Consider the following 9774-nt stretch of genomic DNA (forward strand, 5'->3'; position numbering starts at 1 on the left):
TGCCCGGGAACAAATCAATGCCGAAATCAATATCTCTATCGGGCGGCATACCCGGAAGATTAGCTGGAAACACATCAGGGAATTCCCTCACTACTGGGACTGACTCAACTATAGGGGTATCAATACTGACATCTCTCACATAGGCCAAATACGCATCACACCCCTTTTCAACCATTCGCTGAGCCTTAAGGAATGAAATGACCCTGCGGGGAGTATACTCTAAGGTACCTCTTCACTCTAATCTCGGCAATCCTGGCATAGCCAGCGTCACGGTCTTAGCATGAAAATCAAGAATAGCATAATGGGACGACAACCAATCCATGCCCAAGATAACATCAAAATCTACCATACTGAGTAATAACAAATCGGCTCTGGTCTCAAAACCACTAAGAGCAATCAAACACGACCGATATACATGATCCACAATGAGCGAATCTCCCACGGGAGTAGATAAATAAACATGGGAACTCAAAGAATCCCAAGATATCCCCAAATGTGGAGCAAAATAAGAAGACACATATAAATACGTAGAGCCTGGGTCAAATAATACTGATGCATCCCTATGACAGACAGGGACGATACCTATGATGACTGAATCTGAAGCAACGGCCTCTGAACGGGCTGGAAGGGCATAGTACCTGGCCTGGCCTCCCCTCTAGGGCGACCTCTACCTCCCCGACCTCCGCCACGAGCTGCCTGAGAAGGTGGGGTGGTAGCTGGGGAGGGAAGAATGGCGGAGGGCTCAGTGGAGCACGTGGAGGTTGATAAGTCTATGGAGGTGCACCCCTCCTGGCTCTGGGGAAATCTCTATCCATGCGACGCGTGTCACCATACTCAAAACAACCCCTCAGAGGATGCGACGGCTGATACTGACTCGGACCTGGCCTGCTAGACTGCCCGGTAATAGAACTCGAGTAGGAGGCATACTGGATACTGGCGGTGCATAATAAGGCTCCTGAGGTCTAGGAGGAGCTGGAACACCGCTGGCTGCTGGAAGAGCTGAATGAACAGGGCGACTCACAAAACCCCTACCATAGCGTGCTGCTGGCGCACGAGCTCCTAAATAATGACCAGTCTCTCGAGACCTCTTGGCCTCTCTCACCTCTCTGTCCCGGGCAAACATGCCCTCCACTCTCCTGGAAATGCTCACTGCTTGTTGATAAGTGATGTCCATCTCCAACCCCTGGCCATACTGGTCCGAATACTGGGGTGGAGTCCCTCAATAAAGCGACGAACTCTCTCTCTAACTGTAGCAACCAGAGCCGGTGCATGGCGAGCTAACTCGCTAAAACGGACTGCATACTCCGACACAGTCATAGCACCCTGATGCAGCTGCTCAAACTCTGCGCACCAAGCATCCTTGAGGCTCTGGGGAGCACACTCACACAAGAATATCTCTAAAAACTGAGTCCAAGTGAGTGAGGTTTCCTCGTCTGGACTACTCAGCTCATAGGCACGCCACCACTGATATGTCGCTCCCCTCAGCTGGAAAGCGGTGAAAGAAACCCCACTCGTCTCCACAATGCCCATAGTGCAGAGAATACGATGACACTCCTCAAGAAAACCCAGAGCATCATCTAAATCTAGTCCGCTGAAAGTAGGTGGATGGTACTTCTTGTACCTCTCAAGTCTGAGCTGCTCTGCCTCAGAAGCAGCTACCCTAATCTCATGCTGAACCGGAGCCACTAGGGGCATAGGAATATACTCGGGGGCCTGATCAACCTGGACCCTCTGCTCAAGAGTGCGGGCTACGGGAGTCTGTGCCCCTACCCCGGCTTGAGATGTAGCGGGAGCTATCGGAAATAGTCCAGCCTGAGCCAGAGTGCTGAACATGCTCATGAACTGAGCTAAAGTCTCCTACAGGGCTGGAGTAGCAATAGGGATCTTCGGTGCTGGCCCTCCAGCTGGAGCTGCTGGGGGCTCCTCTGACGCAGCTCTCGCAGGTGCTCGGGCTGCACCGCGTGGTCATCCTCTACCCCGACCCCGGCCTCTGGCGGCTCTGACAGGGGACTCGGGTGCCTGATTGTCGGTCCTCTCGGTACGGGTCCTCACCATCTGTGAGAAAGAATAGAATAGAATCTTAGAATTCTTTATGTCAATAACTCGCACGACAAGGAAATCAAAGAAGTATGATTATTCTAAACAGTTACATAGCCTCCCGAAGATAAGTACGGACGTCTCTACACCGATCCGCGTGACTCTAATAAAACGGCTTGTGACTCAGGACTCCTATGAACCTAGTGCTCTGATACCAACTTGTCACGACCTAAATTAACCCTCCGTAAGGTGTTGTGATGACACCTAGTCTTTACTACTAGGTAAGCCTAATATTACGAAAAATATAAAGAAAACACAACATTCTTAAAGATCAACAGCATATTGTGAATAGCCAAGAGTAGTACCACTCGGCATATACAAAATAATTTTCCAAGACCCGGAATATCACTAAGTCACAAGCTGCTATAATCTATGTAGTTCTATAAAAAAAGTCTAAAGATAATCAGCAGCACGCAAGCAGATCTGCGGACCCCGAAGGGGACTTGAAGGGGACTACGAACCTTGAAGCCTCCTAAAATCAGCAGCACGCACTAACCCCGAGGCTGATAGCTTGCACCTAGATCTGCACACGAAAACAAGTGCAGGGAAGGGCATGAGTACACCACAGTGGTACCAAGTAAGTGCCAAGCCTAACCTCGGTCGAGTAGTGACGAGGTCAGGTCAAGGCCCTACCGGAGTAAAAATAATATATTAAACAGTAAAAGATATAAGTAAAATTTACAGTAACACATTTAAAGAAATTCTCGAAAATTTAATAGTTAAGGGAGCCCTCGGCTCAGAACAAGGTAAACACAGTAGGGAACCTCCCGGGATACCGTCCCGTAGTTCCAAATGAATATGCAGTACAGGGGGATCTCCCGGAATACGTCTGTAGTCCCAAAGTAAATATGCAGTATAGGGGGATCTCCCAGAATACGTCTGTAATCCCAAAGTAAATATGCAGCGCAAGATAAAATGGCAGGTATGGCATCGAGTTATACAGTTTATACCGGACACAGATAAGGAAAATAGGGACTTAACTAAGCATGGCGCACAGAATGTCAATTAGGCAGTTAAAACACATAAGCATGCTTCTCTAGTCTAAGTTTAACAATTAAACATATTAATGCAATTTAATAAGGAAAAACAATTTATGATTTAGAAAGGAAAAATAGGATTTTTGCAATAATAGCCCGTGTACGTACTCATCACCTCACGTACACGGCCCCCACACATCAATTAATATCAAACACCTTAAGGGAAAAGTCCCCAGCACAAGGTTAGGCAAGCCACTTACCTCGAGTCAAGCTCAACTAATCGGTCACAATACCTTTCTCACGAATATCCGGCTCTGAATGGCCCAAATCTAGCCAAAAGAAATTATGTATCATAAATACAACAATAATAGACTCATCTAATTAACGAAATCAACATTTAACGAAAATTCCGAAATTTAACTCAAAATAATGCTCGTGGGGCTCACATCTCGGAATCGGGTAACACTCACACAATACGAACACTCATTCACTCACGAGTCTAACCATATAAAAATTTCTCAAATCTGACCAGAAATCCCCTTTTAAAACTCGAAATCTTTGTTGAAGAAGTTCTTCCAAATTTTTCCCAATTTCAACCCCAAAATCTGAAATTAAATGATGAAATCAACCATAGATTAGTGGAATATAACCATAAAGGAGTTAGGAATCATTACCCAAAAACTTCCTCCGAAAATCTCTCCAAATTTCGCCTTCTACCGAGCTCTCAATTAAATATTTGTGTTATGAACTCAACCCTCATTTTGAACCTTAAATTCTGCCCAGGTGCGTTCTTCTTCGCGAACGCGACACCACGGTCGCGAATGCGATGAACAATCTTCCACTAGCCCAAAATTCTTCCTTCGCGAATGCGAGGGTACTCTCGTAAATGCGTACCTTCCACTGACGGGCCCCTTCGCGAACGCGGGAACCTCTTAGCGAATGCGTAGGCTTAATGCCCGAAGCTTCCTCTGCCCCGTTCCTCTACGCGAACGCGAGGACCATATCGCGAATGCGTAGGCTTAAGGTCCCACACCTTCGCGAACGCGAAGAACAACTTAGCTGCCTTTCCCAGATTCTCTACGCGATCGTGAGGCACCTCTCGCAAATGCGATGAAGGATTTCTCTGCAATAAAACACCAGAAATCTGCTACCTCTCTAAGTCCAAAAATGACCCGTTGAGCATCTGAAACACACCCGAGGCCCCCGGCACCTCGACCAAACATACCAACCAATCCTAAAGCACCATACGAACATAGTCGAGCTCTCAAATCACATCAAACAATGCTAAAATCACAAATCACCCTCCAATTCAAACTTAAAGAACTTGAAACTTCAAAATTCTACAACCGATGCCGAAATCTATCAAATCACGTCCGATTGACCTCAAATTTTGCGCACAAGTCATAATCAACATTACGGACCTACTTCAACTTCTTGAATTGGAAAACGACCCCGTTATCAAAAAATTCCACTACCGGCCCAAAACTCCAAAAATTCAACTTTTGCCATTTCAAGCCTAAATGAGCTACGGACCTCCAAAACACAATTTGGACATACCCGTAAACCCAAATTCACCTAACGGAACTAACGGAACCGACAAAATTCCATTCTGGAGTCGTATTCACACAGTTCCGACTACGGTCCAAATCCTAAGGTTTAAGCTCTCATTTAAGGACTAAGTGTCCCAAAACACTCTGAAACTCAAAACTAATCATTCCGGCAAGTCACAATAGCAGAAATAGATATGAGGAAAGAAGTTAACAGGGGTTCGGGGCTCTAACTCTCAAAACGACCGGTCGGGTCATTACATATGTCGTTTTAAGGTTTTACACCTTCGCACCTAAAGCGGAAGGAGGAAAGGTATTAAGAGAATTTAGAGTGTAAGGAATGTCGGATGCGATCATACCATTACTAACACACCGGATCCCATCAGAACTCCGAAGCTAAGCGTGCTAGGGCGAGAGTAGTACTAGGATGGGTGACCCCCTGGGAAGTCCTCATGTTGCATCCCTCTTTTTAGGAAAAATTTGTATCTTACTTCTTTTAATGTATCGGCGCTATGTCTAATAAATTCACAAATGAGTTTTAAGCAGTGTAAACGAAATAGATATTTTTTTACACGATATAATAATATTCTTAAAGTTAATAGTTATGGAAAAAAAATCAAAAAAGCAATATATAGTAAATAAGGAAAACATTTACGGTCTTAACACTGTTACACTTGACACGTCACTACGCCTTGGCCTCGAAGGCGACATCCGTAAAACGTCTAGTTGCGACTTCGCCGTTCCATGCGGCCTAGTGTGATAGGCATGTAGCTAGGCCTTACGGGCCCTCTAATTGTGATATTATCATCGAGCGCAGCTTGTTGTTGTTGGTCAATGCCTTTGCCCGTGAAAAATAGATGAAATCAAAAGAGAAATTGCGCAAACCGGATAAATGAGAGTAAAGTTATGTCGTTTTAAGGTTTTACACCTTCCCAGCTAAAGCGGAAGGAGGAAAGGTATTAAGAGAATTTAGAGTGCAAGGAATGTCGGATGCGATCATACCATCACTAACGCACCGGATCCCATCAGAACTCCGAAGCTAAGCGTGCTTGGGCGAGAGTAGTACTAGGATGGGCGACCCCCTGCGAAGTCCTCATATTGCATCCCTCTTTTTAGGCAAAATTTGTATCTTACTACTTTTAATGTATCGACGGTATGTCTAATAAATTTACAAATAAGTTTTAAGCAGTGTAAACGAAATAGATATTTTTTACATGAAATAAAAATATTTTTAAAGCTAATAGTTATGAAAAAAATCAAAAAATCAATATATAGTAAATAAGGAAAATATTTACGGGCTTAACACCGTTGCACTTGACACATCACTATGCCTTGGCCTCGAATGCAACATCCGTAAAACGTCTAGTTACGATGTCGTCATTCCGTGCGGCCTAGTGTGATAGGCATGTAGCTAGGCTTTCCAGGCCCTCTAATTCTGATATTATCGTCAAGCGCCGCTTGTTGTTATTGTTCAATGCCTTTGCCCACGAAAAATAGTTGAAATCAAAAGAGGAATTTCTCAAACCGGATAAATGGGAGTAAAGTTATGTCGTTTTAAGGTTTTACACCTTCGCACGTAAAACGGAAGGAGGAAAGGTATTAAGAGAATTTAGAGTGCAAGGAATGTCGGATGCGATCATACCAGCACTAACGCACCGGATCCCAACAGAACTCCGAAGCTAAGCATGCATGGGCGAGAGTAGTACTGGGATGGGTGACCCCCTGGGAAGTCCTCGTGTTGCATCCTTCTTTTTAGGCAAAATTTGTATCTTACTTCTTTTAATGTATTGGCGGTATGTCTAATAAACTCCCAAATGAGTTTTAAGCGGTGTAAACGAAATAGATGTTTTTTTTTACACGAAATAACAAAATTTTTAAAGCTAATAGTTATGAAAAAAATCAAAAAAGCAATACATAGTAAATAAGGAAAATATTTACGGGCTTAACACTGTTTCACTAGACATGTCACTATGCCTTGGCCTCAAAGGCGACATCCGTAAAACGTCTAGTTGCGACGTCGCCGTTCCATGCAGCCTATTGTGATAGGCAAGTTGCTAGGCCTTACGAGCCCTTTAATTGTGATATTATCGTCGAGTGCGACTTGTTGTTGTTGGTCAATGCCTTTACCCGCAAAAAATAGTGTAAATCAAAAGAGGAATTGCGTAAAACGTATAAATGAGTATAAAGTTATGTCATTATAAGGTTTTACACCTTCGCACTTAAAGCGGAAGGAGGAAAGGTATTAAGAGAATTTAGAGTGCAAGGAATGTCGGATGCGATCATACCAGCACTAACGCACCGGATGCCATCAGAACTATGAAGCTAAGCGTGCTTGGGCGAGAGTAGTACTAGGATGGGTGACCGCCTGGGAAGTCCTCGTGTTGCATCCCTCTTTTTAGGTAAAATTTGTATCTTACTTCTTTTAATGCATCGACGGTATGTCTAATAAATTCACAAATGAGTTTTAAGCAGTGTAAACGAAATAGATATTTTTTACACGAAATAACAATATTTTTAAAGCTAATAGTTATGAAAAAAATCAAAAAAGCAATATATAGTAAATAAGGAAAATATTTACGGGCTTATCACTGTTGCACTTGACACGTCACTACGCCTTGGCCTCGAAGGCGACATCCCTAAAACATCTAGCTGCGACGTCGTTGTTCCATGTGGCCTAGTGTGATAGGCATGTAGCTAGGCCTTACGGGGCCTCTAATTGTGATATTATCGTTGAGCGCGGCTTGTTGTTGTTGGTCAATACCTTTGGCCGCGAAAAATAGTTGAAATTAAAAGAGGAATTGCGTAAAACGGATAAATGAGCGTAAAGTTATGTCGTTTTATGGTTTTACACCTTCGCACCTAAAGCGGAAGGAGGAAAGGTATTAAGAGAATTTAGAGTGCAAGGAATGTCGGATGTAATAATACCAGCATGAACGCACCAGATCCCATCAGAACTCCGAAGTTTAGCGTGCTTGGGCGAGAGTAGTACTAGGATGGGTGACCCCCTGGAAAGTCCTCGTGTTGCATCCCTCCTTTTAAGCAAACTTTGTATCTTACTTCTATTAATGTATCGACGGTATGTCTAATAAATTCACAAATGAGTTTTAAGCAGTGTAAACGAAATAGATATTTTTTCCATGAAATAACAATATTTTTAAAGCTATTAGTTATGAAAAAAATCAAAAAAGCAATATATAGTAAATAAGGAAAATATTTACGGTCTTAGCAACGTTGCACTTGACATGTCACTACGCCTTGGCCTCGAAGGCGACATCCGTAAAACGTCTAGTTGCGACGTCGCCGTTCCATGCGGCCAAGTGTGATAGGCATGTAGCTAGGCCTTACGGGGCCTCTAATTGTGATATTATCGTTGAGCGCGGCTTGTTGTTGTTGGTCAATACCTTTGGCCGCGAAAAATAGTTGAAATTAAAAGAGGAATTGCGTAAAACGGATAAATGAGCGTAAAGTTATGTCGTTTTATGGTTTTACACCTTCGCACCTAAAGCGGAAGGAGGAAAGGTATTAAGAGAATTTAGAGTGCAAGGAATGTCGGATGCGATCATACCAGCACTAACGCACCGGATCCCATCATAACTCCGAAGTTTAGCGTGCTTGGGCGAGAATAGTACTAGGATGGGTGACCCCCAGGAAAGTCCTCGTGTTGCATCCCTCCTTTTAAGCAAAATTTATATCTTACTTCTTTTAATGTATCGGCGGTATGTCTAATAAATTCACAAATGAGTTTTAAGCAGTGTAAACGAAATAGATATTTGTTTCCACGAAATAACAATATTTTTGAAGCTAATAGTTATGAAAAAAATCAAAAAAGCAATATATAGTAAATAAGGAAAATATTTACGGGCTTAACACCGTTGCACTTGACACGTCACTACGCCTTGGCCTCGAAGGCGACATCCGTAAAACGTCTAGTTGCGACGTCGCCGTTCCAAGTAGCCTAGTGTGATAGGCATGTAGCTAGGCCTTGCGGGGCCTCTAATTGTGATATTATCGTCGAACGCGGCTTGTTGTTGTTGGTCAATGCCTTTTGTCACAACTCAATTTCACCTATAGGTCGTGATGGCGCTCAACACTACAGCTAGGCAAGCCAACTAATAAGTCAATGGTACATTGGTTACACTTTTATTCCAAGAAAATTATAAAATACCAACTTCTACCAATGTGTGTGCCAAGACCCGGTGTCACAAGTGCATGAGCATCTAGTAGATTATACAAAACTCCAAATACTGTCTGAAATGAAATAGACAGAATATAAATATAAGAAGAGACACTGGTAGCTGCAGAACGGCTCAGAAAGGCAGCTCATAACTATGCCTCGGGATGACGTGGGTATGTGATGATAGGTCCTCCACTAGTACCTGTCTCAGATCCTGCACAAAAAGTACATCAAGTATAGTATGAGTACATAAAAAACGTGTACCCAGTAAGTATCAAGCCTAATCTCGAAGTGGTAGAGACGAGATGGCCGACTTTGACACTCACTATAGGTCAATAATAATTGAAATAAAACTAGGATATTTAAATCAGCATGATTTACAGAATTTACAATAATTTATTTAATCAGTGGAAATAATCAAATTCCTTCAAATGTAACAATTGTCAATATATTAATTAAATTCCTTCAATTCAAATAAATTCCAATTTGTCAATTAAATATCATTTACAGGAGTAACAATTAATTCCTAAACAAGCAAGAATAATAATTCATTAAATTCCAAGGATTTTCCAATTTATTAATTAACTTCACAAGATGAAATAAATTATTAAAGTATCGTGTAATTATTATTATTAAGCATGATTTATGCCGAGGACGTACGACCCGATCCAGAGTGTCGTGTACACTGCCGAGGGACGTGCGGTGCGATCCATAGATGCATCTATCTTGCCGAGGCGTTTGGCCCGCTCCACAAGAAAGGAGGACATTTTCTTATGTGCCTCCGGAAGGAGTGTATATTTATTATAAGATAAATTTGGGAGGAGAATAATTTCTTTTAACAATTAATTGATTTAAACAGACAATCAAGCCTATGAGATTTCCATCCTTTAATATCTTTATCTAACAATTCACAATATATTCATATAGATATCAATTAATATAAATAAATCAAAGAATACAATTTACACAAGTAAGGCAT

The 9774-nt window shown here is 42.5% G+C and overlaps 6 non-coding genes across 6 annotated transcripts; all 6 read left to right on the forward strand.

The window, feature by feature from the left end:
* Positions 1-4966: 4966 nt before the first annotated feature.
* LOC117275205 (5S ribosomal RNA) lies at positions 4967-5085 on the forward strand. Its single transcript, XR_004505363.1, has one exon. It is a non-coding gene; the product is annotated as a 5S ribosomal RNA (ribosomal RNA).
* Positions 5086-5609: 524 nt separating this feature from the next.
* On the forward strand, positions 5610-5728 carry LOC117275165 (5S ribosomal RNA). Its single transcript, XR_004505315.2, has one exon. It is a non-coding gene; the product is annotated as a 5S ribosomal RNA (ribosomal RNA).
* Positions 5729-6249: 521 nt separating this feature from the next.
* On the forward strand, positions 6250-6368 carry LOC117275168 (5S ribosomal RNA). The gene has a single exon (XR_004505319.2). It is a non-coding gene; the product is annotated as a 5S ribosomal RNA (ribosomal RNA).
* Positions 6369-6892: 524 nt separating this feature from the next.
* Positions 6893-7011, forward strand: LOC117275189 (5S ribosomal RNA). The gene has a single exon (XR_004505338.2). It is a non-coding gene; the product is annotated as a 5S ribosomal RNA (ribosomal RNA).
* A 521-nt stretch (positions 7012-7532) lies between these two features.
* On the forward strand, positions 7533-7651 carry LOC117275178 (5S ribosomal RNA). Its single transcript, XR_004505329.2, has one exon. It is a non-coding gene; the product is annotated as a 5S ribosomal RNA (ribosomal RNA).
* A 521-nt stretch (positions 7652-8172) lies between these two features.
* On the forward strand, positions 8173-8291 carry LOC117275171 (5S ribosomal RNA). Its single transcript, XR_004505322.2, has one exon. It is a non-coding gene; the product is annotated as a 5S ribosomal RNA (ribosomal RNA).
* Positions 8292-9774: the final 1483 nt, after the last annotated feature.

This window comes from Nicotiana tomentosiformis, chromosome 4 (assembly GCF_000390325.3).
Source record: "Nicotiana tomentosiformis chromosome 4, ASM39032v3, whole genome shotgun sequence".
NCBI lineage: Eukaryota > Viridiplantae > Streptophyta > Magnoliopsida > Solanales > Solanaceae > Nicotiana > Nicotiana tomentosiformis.